We start from the raw sequence: 17291 nt of genomic DNA, 5'->3' as shown, positions 1-17291 counted from the left end.
AGAGAGCGTAAAGAAAGTGAAGGTTTGCTCAGTGAGTGGGTGTGAGGTGTGATGTGATGGTCTATGCTTCACAACGCAGAGTGGGGGAGGGGGGATTGTAATGCTCTACTGGTTGTGTATGTCCTCCACAGATGCTGCTAGACCTGCTGAGTTTCTCCAGCACTTTCTGATTTCATTTCAGATTTCCAGCCTCCACAGAATTTGCTTATTTTTTTGTGAGTAACGAGCACAGAAGGAGGTTGGTGAATACGCAGCAGGACTTACCTTTTCTGAACATGAAAGCATGTCCCACACAGACGACAGGAACGTGTCACAGTGGATGAGAGAGTCTTCCATGATGCTCCCACCCGGTGACCCATTCCTGATCCTCCTCATGCCATTATTCACTTTTGGCCTGGGATCCAGTGATGGACTTCAGCTTCCAGGTGGGCATCACATCATCCAGTGCTTCCCCTGTCGGTCTTGGCACGGAGGAGTGCTGTTGGCCTCTGACAGGTACAAGCTATTCTCTCTACCCCTGAGGTCCTTCATCACCTGAGGATGACTCACAGTTGGCCTATCAAGTGCCTGATGGAAACAAGATGGGGCAGACCTTCCAGAAAGGGGATAGAGTGACAGACATACTAGATTTCTAGTCAGTGATAATTCCTCCTGACTTCCTCCCTCCCATTCCTCCACAGAAGTCCATTCTATAGACCTGAGCCCTTGATCTGAAAGTTCTGCCTGTGCAAGAATCTAATTCCTCCAAATTCCATTTTTGAATCAACTCTTCAAAGAGTGGAGTTGACCAGGCACCAGGCAGGTCCTTATGTCCATAATCATGCATTCACCCAAAATCAAAGAATCATGAGTTGGCTGTGTTTAAATGTTGCAGACAAGTGTGCTGAGCTGACATCCCCGTTCTCCACACAATATCAGAACTCCCGCTCCATTACACCATGGGGTCCACTGAGTCAAATCCCAACCCTTCATGGGGTTTTGATCCAGTCACTATCCTGTCTTTAGAGCTTCGGTTGCAAAATGAAAATCGTCTCATAAGTTATTTCTCAGAATTCCCATGTCACTATTTTGTGGCTAATGGAATTGATCAGATTCTTATTGTAATTCAGAATTGAAATGAACAATCAGAAAGAGACAGATTGACAGGGACCTGAGGGGGTCACATCGTGTGGAAATGTTCAGTAGTGGCAAAGGACAATCAGAACAGCCAGTACCGATCCTTGCAATCACCTGAGAACTTTCATGGGAGATGAGCTGGTGTCAAAACCAGCCATACCACTGGAAGTAGGAACTTAGTTTTGTTGCAAAATGGGTCACCATTGCAGGATGAACTATGGAGTAAATGATTGTGCCTAATAGAAGGAACATAGATATATTGAAATGGTTTTAATTAATCTGTCTTAATACTTTTCTAAGTTAGGAAGATCATAGAAGTAGGGGTTTGATCCTTTTCTATTATCATTTAGATTGTGTGTGATCGTACCCCAACTGAATTGACCTCTTATTGCTCCATATCCCTTTGTACTCTGGTTTAGCACAAAGTAATCGTGGAAAGTTTCAATTGATCAAACATTTCCAGTACTCTGGGGGAGAATGTTTCAGATTTCCACCCCACTTTGTGTGAAAAAGTGCTTCCTAATTTCACTTCATTCTGAATTGCTGAACTCTAATTTTAATATTAACAGGCTCCTTTGCTTTTGAGTTCTTTGACATAATGCGTCACACACACTGCAAAAGAAACATACTGACAGCCTGTGCCAATGCAGCTTTGCAACAGGTCTTGGCAGCAGCAAGATTTTGACTGGCATTGCCAGATGCTTCCCCTTTTTAGATGGAAGGACACAATAAGCACAGTGGGCAATGAACATCTTTATGACCAAATCCATACCTGGAGGAAACTCCACACAATAGCCACTTTGCATACTCTATTAAGAATCATGTTATTGGTGCTGGTTTCTGACACACGGGTTTTGCACTGCCATTCATATCCAAGGGTTATTCTGCCAGAGCTCTGCACCAGTGGCTGGGATGAGTCATTTTAACTGGGTATACCCGGCTGTTCGCCTCCTGAACCATGACTGTGTGAAACTTGTACTTCAGGCATCAGCAACACATTTAGAAGCTGCAACCAATATTAAAACAACTAAAAGCAGCATCAATTTAAAATCAGGTTAACAAGGAGCATTGAGAGATACTTGCAAGTCTACAGCTAGATTCATTTAGGCATTGCAGGATAATTTGTTCGCACATTCAGCAACACATGTAGTAAGTGTTCGTATTTTAGCTGGCAAAGGGAGAGCTTTTGCAGAGCTGTGAGTAGCTACAGGAGCTGAGGCAGCTGCCATGTCTTGGTTCCAGACCTCATTCTCCGTGTCAAAAGGTTATGGGTATATGTTCCACACCATAGATGTGAACATTCCAGATTTGTGATACAGTACTGTGCTGAGGGAGTGGTCCACCCATTAGAGGTGCTGTCTTTCGGTTGAGGCATTAAACTAAGGCATGGTCTGCCTTCTCTAATGGCTTAGAAGATTCAATAATCATTATTGGATGAAAAATGGTAGCACAGCGGCTCACTGGTCAGCACTGCTGCCTCACAGCACCAGGGACCTGAGTTCAATTCCATCCTCGGATGTCTGTCTGTGGAGAATTTGCCCATTCTCTTTGTGTCTCCTCTGGGTGCTCTGGTTTACTTCCACAGTTGAAAGATGTGCAGGTAGGTGGATTGGCCATGGGAAATGCAGGGTTATCCAGGGATAGGGTAGGCAGGTATGGTCTGGGTGGGAGGCTGTTTGGAGGGTTGGTGTGGGCTGAATGGCCTGCTTCTGCACTGTGGGGATTCTATGAATTAGGAGATTTTTCCCTCATGTGCTGAGCCAGTTGGTTATTTAACTCACGGTGTTTTTGTGGGATCCTAATGTGCATAAATTAAGTGCCACATTTCTCCCCATTGCTTTGAGATCAGGAAAAACATTGTACAAAGACAATTCCTTTTGAACGTAGCAAGAGAACAAGTTCCAGTTTGTCATCACAGTTTGTAGCAATTCCTTCAATTATACCTTTATGGACAAGATCACAGGGACCACTAAAAAAGATGCTGGCCAAGCTAGCAAAGGTTATTTAACTGATAATGTCAGAAGTGGAGACACTTGCTGATAATTGCAGTGGTCTGTTCCATTCGCAACTCCTCAGATACTGAAGGAGTCCATGCCTGAGCGCAGCTAGACCTGGATAACATTCAGGTCACACAATTGCTCGGCAACGATCATCTTCAACAAAAGAGCAACCAACCTTGATATTCAACAGCATCGCCATCGCTGAACCTCCCGCCTTTAGTATCTTGGGGAGTTAACATTGACAACAAACTTCACTGGTTCAGCAACATTTGTACTGTGACCATATGGATCAGAGAGTAGGAATTCTGCACTCGCCTCCTGACTTTTCGAAGCCTGTCTCTCATCTACAAGACATAAATCAGGAATGTGAAGGGAAACTCCCCATTTGCCTGGACAGATGCAACTCCAACAAAACGCAAGCTCAACACTCCCCAGGACAAAGCTGCCATTCGATTAAAGCCCTATCCTCCACATTGAATGTTCACATTTTTCACCACTAACACACAGTGGCAGCATTGTGCACTATCTCTAGAATGCACTACAGGAATTCACCATCCTTCGACAACAACTTCCAAAACCACTCTGCCATCAGAAGAGCATCATAACAACCTCCCCTCTGAGCTATACACAATGTTTCACTGTGGATGCAACCACCCTTATGGACTGCAGCAGTTTAATACTTCACCACTTTCTCAGGGGAAATTAAGGTTAGGTAAATACATAGACTCATAGAGCTATACAGCACGGACACAGACCTTTTGTTCCGACACTTCCATGCTGACCAGACATCCCAAATTAATCTAGTACCATTTGTTAGCACTTGGCCCATATCCCTCCAAACCTTTCTTTTCCATATACCCATCCAGATGCCTTTTGAATGTTGCAATTGTAGCAGCCTCCACCACTTCCTCTGGCAGCTCATTCCATACACGTACCACCCTTTGTGTGAACATGTTTTTCCCATGCTGGTCTTCCCAGTAATGTTCACTGCCCTCACACAGTATGGTTACATAAACTGCTGGTCAATTTTTAAGACAACGATTTTCAGCTCTTAACATGACACTTAGTAACCCTGTCTGTTCATTGGCTCTGCATCAGAATAGCAGGAATTCCCCTGCTCTCTAATCTAACGGGATATCCCTGTTCCAGTCTGCTCTCCTTGCCACAGTGAATTGGAATGATTTCCCGACTGTTTTGCTCTTGTCTTGTCATTTCCTCTTGTCACCATTGTAATGAGGTCAGCCAAGTGGACCTCCTTGAGTACTGGTGCTGTTAATTGGTCCAATCAGTGAGCCCCGGCCGACAGATTTAAATAGAGGTGCTAGATATCCTGTTCACTCTGAGAGCTGGCTCCAGGGAAGCTGGATCAGTGTCAAGGACTCGCCACACATAAATAAAGGGCGACTCAGTGGCGGGATACCGGCCTCTGTGGAGTTATTTCACTTTTCACTCATCAGCATTACGACAATGAGGCAGATTCCAAATGATAGCAGCAGGATTCACTCTGCTTTGGATTCCTGACTACTGTCTGCTTGCTGCATCATTGGATGAAGCTCCTCAGTCAAATGCTCAGATCCCTCTGGATGCAACAGAGTGGAGACCGGACAATAGACCCAAGCTTTGCTTCCAAACCCCTGTTGCACACATTACAAATTCAAAACTTCATTGTTATTTACATTCATCAGTGGATTTATTTGCTTTGAGTTGAAGCTGGCTATCTAGCCGGTCCAATGGCACTTAACAAACTTTAATGACACTGTGCCAAACATAGCCCTAGAATATTGACTTCAATATACTTCTTCCAAACAGTGATAATTTACTAACCTCTTGGACAATTGATCAACATTACCGATCTCAGTCACTGGTTAGGAACATAGAAAGATAGCAACAAGAGGAGGCCATTCAGCCCATTGAACCTGCCCTGCCATTCAGCATGATAATGTTGATTAAAAACTTCAATGCCTTTCACCCAACCCATCCCAATAACCTTTTTGCTACAGAAATCTGTCAATCTCTACCTTTAATCATCCTTAAAGCTGAGCTTCCACGGCATCTCTGTGGTAGAAAATCCCAAAGGTTCACAACTCGCTGAGTAAAATAAATCCCTCATCTCAGACCTAAGTGGCATCCTGTTTATTTTTAAAATTCTATGCCCTGGTTTTAGATTCCTTAAAATTGGGAAACATTTCAACAGCATCCATCCTGCCTATCTCTCCCAGTGTTTTATTGTTTTCAGTGTATTCACTTCACAAATTTCTGGAGAGTACAGTCCTAGTGATGGTTTATCAATACCACTCAATGAACCTGAACAAAATAAAATTGCAGATCAGTAGAAGCAAGATAAATTGCAAAGTAAATGGAAAAATCATTGTAAGTGCATGCAGTAAATGTCAGATACGGAAAAATTTTAATTTAATACTTTTGTGTAGTGACAGAAGTATTGCTCAGCAACAGGCCGAGCACATTTCATCAGAACAAGAATAATAGTAAGTACAAATGTATAATTGTTTACCTACTCTTTATTCAGAAGAAAAAAAAAAGTTTCTTTTACAAGGGTCCATGGAATAAAAGCAAATTACTGCCAATGCTGGAATCTGAAACCAAAAGAGAAAATGCTGGAAAATCTCAGCAGGTTGGCAGCATCTGTAAGGAGAGAAAAGAGCTAATGATTCGAATCTAACTGACCCTTTGTCAAAGCATGGAATGTTTAATTCATGGGAATGGGCTGTCAGAAACAAAGAGGTTGAGAAACTCCATTCAAATGAGGTGTTGCTGAACAACCTTCCAATATATTAGCTTTACATGGTCAATCGTTTTGTTGGCTTCAGTTCTCTTAAAGAAATGTAAGTGGTCCTGGGTATTTTGGATCCCCAGATCACGTTGAACATAGAGTCGTAGAGATGTGCAGCACAGAAACAGACCCTTCAGTCCAACTCGTCCATGCCAACCAGATATCCTAAATTAATCTAGTCCATTAATTTGCCACCATTTGGCCTATATCCCTCTAAATATTTACTATTCATGTACTCCTCTAGATGCCTTTTAAATGTTGTAATTGTACCAGCCTCCACCACTTCATTTGGCAGCGCATTCCATACATGCACCACTCTCTGCGTGAAAACATTGCCCTCAGGTCTCTTTTAAATCTTTTCTCTCTCATCTTGAACCTATGCCCTCGAGTTTTGGACTCCCCTGCTATAGGAAAAAGACCTTTGCTATTCATATCCATGCCCCTCATGATTTCATAAACCTCTATAAGTCAGCCTTCAGCCTCCAATGCTCCAGGTAAATAGCCCCAGCCTATTCAACCTCTCACTATAGCTCATACGCCCCCAGTCCCGGCATCATTCTTCACTCTCTCAAGTTTAACAACATCCTTCCTATAGAAGGGCAACCAGAATTATACACCGTATTCTAAAAGTGGCCTCACCAATGTCTTGTACAGTTGCAACATGACATCCCAACTCCAAAACTCAATGCTCTGACCAATGAGGGCAAGCATGCCAAATACCTTCTTCAATACCCTGTGTACCTGCAACTCAATTTTCAAGGAACTATGCACCTGCATTTCTAGGTCTCTTTGTTTGGCAACACTCCCCAGGATCCAACCATTGAGTCCTGGCCTGATTTGCCCTACCAAAATGCAGCACCTCACATTTATCTAAATTAAGGTCTATCTACCATTCCTTGGCCCAACAGCTCATCTGATCAAGGTCATGTTGCACTCTGAGATAATCTTCTTCACTGTCCAATATGCCACCAGTTTTGGTGTTACCTACAAATTTACTAACCACACCTCCTATATTCTCATCCAAATCTTTTATATAGTGATGAAAAGCAATGGACCCATGCTACGGACCAAGCTAGACCCCCTCAAAACAATTTAAGAAGGTAGCCCAGACCCTAACTTTTCTAGTTGCTTTAAGTAGATGTAAGGTGAATATTCCAGGAGCGATGCAGCTGGTCAAACCACTCAGTTTTAAACAAAACAGAATTTATTTACACATGAACACAAGAAAACTGAATTTAGAATAACACAACTGTTTGAAAACCCAAACGACATGATAACGCAACTCAACAAAGTGCTGTTCTGATTTCCTGCAACATCCTATAAACAAACCCCTTGGCAAAAAAGGTAAATTCAAACACAGGTTCTTACAGAAGTAGAGATTTGAGAGCGAGAGAGACAAAGAGAGAGAGAGAGAGAGAGACAGAGAGAGACAGAGAGAGAGACAGAGAGAGAGAGAGAGAGACAGAGAGAGAGAGAGACAGAGAGAGACAGAGAGAGAGACAGAGAGAGAGACAGCCAGCCAGCCAGCTAGCCAGCCAGCCAGCAAACTGCTGTTGAATTCAGGACACTTTTGCCCCAGCAGCTTTCTTTGACCAGCAGCTTGAGACAGACTGTTTGCTACAAACCAGACCAGACCAGACAAAACCAAACCAAACCAGAAAAACCCTGAACTGGGAGAACTGGCTACTTCCCTTTCATTGTACGAGTAATTATTTAAAAAAAACTTAAAAGCCTTTTCAAATAGATATTTCCAGATATATAGGAACCTATGCCTTTATGACCCCCTTTGGGTCATAACCTTGTTAAATGAGCAGCATTGTCACAACACAGCATTGATCCTTGTGGCACACCACTAGTCACAGGCCTCCAGTGCAAAAAGCAACCATCTATCATCACCCACAGTCTCCTATCTTCAAGCCAATTTTGAATCCAATTGGCTAGTTCCCCTGGATCCCATGTGAGCTAACCTTGTTAACCAGTCTACCATACAGAAACTTGTCGAATGCTTTGATGAAGTCCATATCAACAACGTCTACCGCTCTGCCCTCATCAGTCTTCTTTGTCATTGCATCAAAAAACTCAGTTAGTGAGACATGATTTCCCACACTGAAAACCATGTTGAGTATTCCTAATCAGTCCTTGCCTTTCCAAATGCATGTAAATCCTGTCCCTCAAAATCGCCTCCAACAATCTACCCACCAATGATATAAGGCTCACTGGTCTGTAGTTTCCTGGCTTTTCTTTACAGCTTTCCTTAAATAATGGAACCACAAGAGGTTTGCTGGTGTCAGTAAATGTGGCTGTCTCATTTCAGAGGCTTGCTGGCTCAGTCAGACTTCACCAACAACTTTGTAAGCTTTTAATATCAACAAACTAGAATGCATGTGATTAAGATTTCTTGGTTGCTGATTAATATGAAGAGGCTTCATCCCTGACACTGAACATTTATGCAAATAAATGTCTTGATTATGATGGAGCTAAGGTATCGAAGAGGTTTGGTGTCACCAGAACCTAGAGGAAGAAGGTTCCCACATTTTCCTGTTTTGTCTGGCAAGATTGTGGTAATTTCAGTCTACTGCCAAACTAATGGTATTGAGGCTATGCTGAAGGTTAATAGCAAAACTTTAACCTACTGCTGGGGAACTGCATTTTTTCCTCCTGCCCAATAATGCATCCCTACCTATTAGATTAGATTACTTACAGTGTGGAAACAGGCCCTTCGGCCCAACAAGTCCACACCGATCCACCGAAGTGCAACCCACCCCTTACCTAACACTACGGGCAATTTAGCATGGCCAATTCACCTGACCCGCACATCTTTGGACTGTGGGAGGAAACCGGAGCACCCGGAGGAAACCCACGCAGACACGGGGAGAACGTGCAAACTCCACACAGTCAGTCGCCTGAGTCGGGAATTGAACCCGGGTCTCTGGCGCTGTGAGGCAGCAGTGCTAACCACTGTGCCACCGTGCCGCCCAACACTATGCTTCAAACACTCTGGGGGGGGGGAGCAGAAAACATCATGCTCAAGATGTGAAGGTGTAAATGAAATGGAGAAACTAGCCATATTCTCTAAAACGGGAAGGGTTAAGACCAGTGAGAAGGGTGGGTAGCTGGAATGTTCCAAATTACAGTATGTGTTTATGAAGGATTTGACGGATACTTGAAGGAAAATGAATTCAGGAAAGCACAGGATAACCACAGTTAGATCATTATTTTTTAGTAGTAGATAAGCTGTGGTGGTGATGTTGTTGTAGGCATGGTATAACAAAAATTTACATAAATTCAGTTCTTCCTGCATGTTTAGTTTTATCAAACTAAAAGCCTTGCACTGACTAATTCCTGTTATGATAAATGGCTGCTAATAAATGCTGTAATAATAAGATCTGATTAAAACCTTTTCATACGCTAAGTAGTGTTTTGAAAAGGGCAAACAGGCAATATTTTGCATTAGGCTGAAGTAACAAGTAAAATAACTCAGGACAGGATAGACAAAGACAGAAGAAATTGAAAAACAGACAAATATTTTTCAGCTTCTGTGGTTTTGTCCCCCATGGGGAATGTTTAATTTTCTGCTCGTCACTTGAGATTGTGGTGGCAGCAATAGCTCAGTCTGTTTTCTGTCATCACCCGTTCTTTTACCATGTGAATTGCAACAGGTCTATTTTTAGCAGTGAAAGAAAGAATTTGTATTTATAAGCCACCTCTCAAGACCTCAGAATGCTACAAAACAATTTAATGCCAAGCAAGTGCTTCTAGACTGTAGTTAATGTTGAAAGAAGAAAAATGGCAGCGAATGTGTATGGACAACGTCTACAATCAGTAGCAAGATAAAACATGATAATTCTATTTAGTGATATTGATGTGCACTTGAGTGCCAGCTAGATTTTGTTCTTAAGTCGTTTTATTGGGGACCTGAGGCAGTGTCAAAACTGACTGCATCCAGTGTTACCACTATTTCTAGCTAGAATGAAGATGACTGGGTAATACCCTGACAATGGTGGGCTGCAAGCCATGGAGAAGTGCATGGGCTATGAGTCCTGCAGCAGAATGTGGGGGCGCAGCCCCAGAACCGCACTCAGGCTGTGACCCCTGGAGCAGAGCGGACAACAAACCCCGGGCAGAGACCGGGCACAGGGGAGGCAGTCCTGGAACTTATCAAGGAGTAGCTGAGTGCCATAATGGAGTGGACTGGAGACTTGGAGTGGAACAGGGATGGCTATTGGACTGGGGTCAGCTCAGCACAGGGCCTCCACATATGGCCTGACCTGCTACAATGTAATGTTTATTTGAATTTTTTTTACCTGACTGTAATGGCAATCCTTTAACAATGTCTTATTTTCAACTTTTTTTTAAACTCTGTAAAGCAATGCAACTACATTTTATTCCTTTTCTGTATCTAAGACTTGTACCAAGGTATTATACTTAAGATGGTTCCATAAGTGGCAGGCATTGTAAAAGCTTTCCACTGTACTTCTGCAACAGAGTACACATAACAATAAAGGATATTTTAATTCTATTCAATCAAATCTGGAAATCAGACTGTAGTGACCGGGACTGATTTTACTCAGAGGTTGTTCGTAACTTTCCACAGTTCATGGACTTTTACTGGAGAAATATTTCATTTCTATTATGCATTCGTCCTCCTACCACTAAATGTTGCTGGGGAAATCAGGTTGTTTTTATCAGGCAATATTGCTGTGGTTTTGGTTGTGAGTCTTGTTTGCTGCAGAACATGTAGATTTCTTTTTAGAAATAGACTCTGTAGACTGTTGGCTGTGATGGGCTATTTAAATAATTGTAAATAGACTGTTTATTGAGAGTCCAATTGTAAGTCTCATCTCACCTGCAACTTACTGGCCAACACAGAGTTGTCAAAGGACATACTGCTCCATACCTTAATGTATGACAATTAAGAGTTAAACCAAAATATCTTTTGCAGTGATTGGAACCAGGTGGATCTTGGTGACTACGAGATCCTTGATTGGTGTTGCTAACCTGGGCCTGGCTGACCAATACTAACAGGGGATTTTCCCTGCCCTCCCCTTCACTGTTCAATCACACAGCATTGCCCTTTGAGGTGAAGGGCACTGCTTGCCACTGGCCAAAAAGAAAAAGAAAGAAAAAAAAAGAAAAAAAAGAAAAGAGGACATCCAGAACCCAGGTGACTCTGGAGAAGTCTCTATGTAAACATAGTGTGACTTGGTGATGGGATACTGGTCTCTGTGGAGTTAGTTCAGGAAAAAAAAGAAAAAAAGTAAAAAAGAAAAAAAACTAACAGGGATTTTTTTTCCAAAATCAGATGCAATAAAAAAATTCATTTGAAAAAAAGTTAACAGGGGATTTAGAATCCCCTCATTCCAGGGAATGATTCTGAGCTAGCTAGTCACAGCCAGTGTACTATGCATCAGTAAATAATGGGTGACTGGATACCGGTCTGTGTGCAGTTATTTCATCGTTTTTGTCCCCATATTTCCTCCCTGTTCACTGACTGGAAAAAAAAGGTTATATTCTTTCTTTACTGTATTAACAGTATCTGAATTCAAAGATTGAACAGAATAAATAACATCTCTTAGTTAAGTGGACAGAATGTAACCTCTTCTGTATAGGTATCAGATTTTTAATATAAGAATCTCTTCAAAGGATGTAGCTGGCTATGTTAACAATTTCTGTCCTTTTATTCTTAACGTTGTCCTTAGGCTAGATAAACTAAACCTTAAATCTGATGGTCCTTCAGTAACCAAGCAGTGTATAATTTAAAATAGAAACAGAAGAAGCTGAAAATACTCAGGATGTCAAGCACTATCTTTGGAGACAGAGAGAGAAGCAGGGTTAAAACTGTCAGTTCAATCACCTTTCAACGGAAACTTGACATGAAGCTTTGGGTTGAATTTTGCAAATTGGTAGAAGGCTGGCTATATGCTGCCAACCCCCAACAAGAGGCAGGCAGCAGACACCAGACCCCAATAAAGCCTGTTCCGTAACTGTAAAGAGCTAAGTGGGCAGGGACTGGGACTTCAGTCCCTTGTTGAAAAGCCATCTGACCTCAAGATTGACTTTGCAGCTCAAGTGGTCTCAGCGGCGCCAGAGCTGAGTAGTGGGCACGTTTGGAATGTCAAGCCTCTCCACGAAGAAGGGAGGTTGGACCTCAGAGCACGTTAGGCCATGCCTTTTTGGGCAGGGGGGAGGAGGGCAGATCCAGAGGCACAAAGGGAAACCCATTTCACAGACCACATGGGAGGAAGGAAGGACTGGTAACATCTCGGAGGATTTCCCCCAACAGCCTCATCCTTCTTGGCTTTGTAGAAGCTTTTCTTCAAACATGGATTCGTCATTGCTGCCCATCTCATATTGTGAACAAGGTGAAATATGGATCAGTTGTCCTGGTTGTAAACTCAATTGTCCGATTCAAAGAACAAAAGAACGAAGAACAGTACAGCACAGCAGTCGGCCCTTAGGTCCACCAAGCCTGTGCCAGCATTTGGCACCTGTCTAAACTACACACCGTTTGCTTTTATGCTTCTAACCGTATCCCTCTGTTCTCTGCCTATTCATTATCTGTCAAGACACCTCTTAAACTTTGCTATTGTATCTGCTACTGCCACATCCTCTGGCAGCACATTCCAAGCACTTACCCCGACTCTGTGTAAAAATAAAATTCCCCTCACATCTCCTTTAAACTTACCCCCCCTTACCGTAAACCTGGATCTCCCCTCCACCCCCCACTCCCGTCATTGACATTTCCATCCTGGCAAAATACTGACTCCGATTATCCATTCTATCCACGTCTCTCATAATCAATTATTCTCTAGTTTAAAATAGCAGTAAGCTGCTGATTTTTGTCGTCCACACCTCCCACTGTGTAATGGGGCTTGGGTCAGGGATGGGTGGATTGTTGGGTTCTTCCTGTTCAATTAATGCTGATTCTCTCTCCACAGATACTGCCAGACCCGCTGAGTATTTCCAGCAATTTCTGTTTTATTCCAAACTACCAGCATTCTTAAAACGTGCCTGAATTTCCAACATCGTACAAGTTAAATAATGCAAAATTAAACAGTTAACAGTTCTACACTGTTCCTTTCTGTTGCAAGTTTGATTCAGACAGGATAAAAATCATTTCAAACCTTCTCTTTTGGTTTTGATGTGCTCAGTATTAAAGGACTTTATAAACACATATCACTTTCTTCCCTGTAGTTCTCTATAAATCATAAACAAGCATTCTCAGGTTTCCTGGGGCCAAATGAAAACCTGAGTAAGCTCCAGTAAAGTCAATGAATTGCAGACTCATTAGTTTGTGACTTGTTAGGAAATCAGAGCTATTTACTATTTTCCTCTTAAATACTGACCCAGAGGAAAGGCATGCATCCTGGCAAAGAAATTATTTTTAAAGCGTGCTTTGTGTATCCTGTCGCCTGCTCTAAATCTTTAGATTGTGGCTATTTTAGATAATTAGTTAAAGGAAGGTTGCACTAACAGCATACAACAGCACAAACATGCATTGAGGAAAGAATATACATGGTTGCATGTTATTAATGCAAGTTTGCATGTAATTAAAGAGAGCAAAGGTATTGCTGTTTATTGTGCAGTCACCTCATTAATTTGGTTGCACATTCAGTTCAGAAATCTTTCTGTCCTTAATGATTTTTGAGGCTTATGAGGTCCTTTTCATGATATTGTGAAAAATAACCACATTCAAGCATTTGCAATTGCTTATGGAAACATATGTTTACTAAATGCTTCACAAGTCAGAAAACTCACAAGTGATGCACTGCAGGTTAAATCTGAGGTTTTTGCATGTCCAGCCTATTAAGTTTAATGGTTGGAAAATGATGGGTTAGATGTTCTCAATTTAACGGCATGCTCTCCCAGCATGTGGCAGGACTGTAGCAGCAGAAAATTCCCTTAAATGCTATCAGCCTGGAATGTAGAGACAGCAGCTACTGTTGATAGAGAGAGCTGTAACAAAGGGAGGGATTAAAGGACTCTAAAAGGGGTGAAAATCAGGTCAGGCTGGAAGCTGACCTTGTGAGAACAAAAGGACATGTTTCCTTAGGGCTTGGCTAGAGGCTGAGGTCAGATAGCTCAGCCACCTGGATATTGAGTGTACAATGCAGAGGGATGCTACAGTCCAGGTTCAGTTCCCATGCTAGCTCAGGTCATCATGAAGGTTTTACCTTCTCAACCTCACCTGTGGCATGCTGACTCTAGATTAAACACACCACTGGTCATCTCTCTGTCCAGTACTTTGGTGGGTTTACCTTGAACTTCTAGTAGGAGGCAAGGACCATTTGCATCCAATTCTGTGACCAGCAGATCACTGCAGGGACCTTTGTTATTTGTGATATCTATAACTCATTTGGACAAAAACATTCGTGGTCTGATTAATAAGTTTGCAGATGAAATGAAAATTGGTGGAGTTGTGGATAATGAGACAGGTTAAAGGATTCAGCAGGACATAGATCAGTTGGAAAGTTGGGCAGAGAAATGGTAGATGGAGTTTTTAATCTAGACAAGTGTGAGGTGATGCATTGTAGGAGGTCAAATGCAAGAGAAAAGTACACAGTAAATGGCAGGATCCTTGAAAACATTGGAGTACAAGCCCATAGCTCCCTGAAAGTGGCAACTCAAGTGGGTAAGGTGGTAAACAAGGCACATAGCATGTTGGTTTCATTGGTCAGAGGACTCATGTTCCAGCTGTATAAATCTTTAGTTCAGCCACATCTCTCAAGTATTGTGTGCAGTTCTACTCACCACACTATAGCAAGGATGTCGAGACTTTGGAGAGAGTGCCGAAGAGATTTGTCAGGCTATTGTCTGGAGTGGAGTATATTAGCTATAAGGGGAGGTTGGATAAACTTGGATTGTTTTTGCTAGAGTGTCAGAGGCTGGTGGGGGGGGGGGGCTGCTGTGATAGAAGCATATAAATTATGACAGGCATGGATAAGGTGGATAGTTGGAGTTTATTTCCACAGGTGGAAATGTCAAAAACTAGGGAGCATAAGTTTAAGGTGAGAGGGAGAAAATTTAAAGGAGATGAGTGAGGAATCTTTTTACACAGACAGTGATAAGTGTTGCAGGAGAGGTGGTAGAGGTGGAAACAATAGCAATATTTAAGAGGCATTTAGGCAGGCATGTGTACAGGCAGGGAATAGAAGGATACAGACCATATGCAGCAGTTGGGATTAGTTTAGAATGACATCAGGGCCACTGCAGACATGGTGGGCTGAAGGGTCTGTTCCTGTGCTGTACTATGTTCTGTTCTGCTGATCCTACCTCTGCATTTTCCCCTCACCCCACATGCACAAACCACCACTTTAGATCCTGAGAAGCGTTGAAATGACAGCCAGATCCTAAGACCACAAACATCACATCAGCCCCCATCCTAGGATTTCTAAACTGTAATATCCCTTTCTAATTGTCCCAAATTGCATGACCAATAGGGCCAGGGAAGATTTGAACATGTACCAGTAAATGTCATGTATTGTGACCAGATGAGGAATGAATCCACTTCCTTCTTTTTAACCCACGTCCTGTGAATCACAACAAATATTTTCATTTGTTTCTTTCCAACAGCTATTGCAATTCAATGAAAATATAATTGACTAGATCAAAATTAGAGCCGAATTGAAAATATTCTTGTGTTTAAGACAGAGGAATTTTATTACCTACTATCCACAAACGATAATAAAAATGCAACATCAACCACACAAAAATTGAGGTAACAAATTTAAAAAGAAGAAAGTCTCTGGTACAAACAAGAAGAATAGCTTGCAGAGATTTTCGTTTTGAAAAACAATTCCTTAAAATCTTTGAGGTAATGGATTTTAAACCTGGGACCAGTTATTTCATTGAAGTTTTCAGTGTTGGGGTGTTAACTTAAGTTGATATTTCACTGGACATTGATATCAAGATTGAGGGAGACAGAGAGAGTTTTCTAGTATCCTTGTTGTAATCAGTTAATGTTTACTTTTCCCTCTGCTGCTCAAAAGCTGTTATCTGAAATACTTTTCTTCTGTGGAGTCTTGTGTCTGGCATCATTTTTTTTCAAAGTGAATGATCTGCAGGTGACCTTCATCCCAACATGTAACATCCAGAAAGGTGTGAATTGGAAATATGGGTGATTTAGTGGTGGCAGACAGTGGGTGGAAAGATGATGGGGAAAAAGTGCTCAGAGAGATGTGAATCTTCCAGGGCACACAGATCAGAGTTTCAGTTGCCTTGTAATAATAACAATCTTGGCTCAAGCTGATCCTTGTTTACTGATGATTTAATGAGCTTGGTTCAACCAGGTAAAGTGATCACAGCAGCCATTTTGGATCCTCCTCTTTTGAAAAGCCATTTTAACCCGTGAAGCATTAAGCATTAAAGTTAGATGATAGAAGTTGAATCGTGATAATCTATGATCATAATGGGTGATGAGTTATTTACCTATCAGACCAATTTATCCCCTGCAGGTTCCATTTTACCCTAAAGTACCTATGAGATAGGCCTCGATCTCATAAAATTGCTAACTCACCATTATTGCAGGAGATTCGTTACTACAATGTATCGTTACAGTTAGTTCAGAAAATGACCCTGTCGCTAGCAGCTTTTATGTTGTAACACATATTGCAATAATTAGCTCAGTGGTTTCCGAGCAAAATGCAAACAATGTAGGTTCTGTCATTAGCACCATTTCCAATGTTCACGCTTTGAAATGAATTTGAATGAATGCCATCGAAATTGCTAAAGGATGGATCGGGGACATCTGTCCATCATCCTTCAAAGGCAGACCTTTGACCCATCGGGTCTAGAGAGGCTTTCCTTGGGTTCCATGAAGTGGTTAAGTGCGAATGAGTGACAGCCGGGAACGCACTTTTCTGTCAGGGACAAAATGGAACTGCCACACACACAGCACAGATTGGCCAAGCTGTCTTACCTCAGGGAGGACACATGGAGGAACACTGCAAGCTCAGGTAGGCAACACTGGTGGTAGATGCGACCCTGTCCAAGAGAAGTCAGTTCAATTTAAGTTCAAGGAAAGAGTATCAAAATACAAGTAGCTCAAGTAGAATGGGCACTATAATTTAAACTGGGGAACCTATGATTGCTAATTGATGTCAATAGCAACCCTTTAACCCTGAATGTTTGGGAATCATTGTGTTCATCAATATGGTATGTCAAGTCACTCACTGTAGAAAGGTGAAGAACGAAGCTAAATGGCCAAGGAAAACACATCAGAACTGCAGGGTGCTGGTGCATGCTTAGCTGTGGTCACTGAGAACTAAAGTGAATATTCAACACCTGGAGACAGCACCTCGAGACTGTTCCAACAGATGGCTGAGTTACAAGAAAAGAGGGAAAATACTGGGAAAATATCTTTCAGTGCTCTATAACAGCACTTA

Source organism: Hemiscyllium ocellatum, chromosome 9 (assembly GCF_020745735.1).
Source record: "Hemiscyllium ocellatum isolate sHemOce1 chromosome 9, sHemOce1.pat.X.cur, whole genome shotgun sequence".
In the NCBI taxonomy this organism is placed as follows: Eukaryota; Metazoa; Chordata; class Chondrichthyes; order Orectolobiformes; family Hemiscylliidae; genus Hemiscyllium; species Hemiscyllium ocellatum.
The sequence above is the reverse complement of the archived record's forward strand: the minus strand, read 5'-3'. Positions refer to the sequence as shown.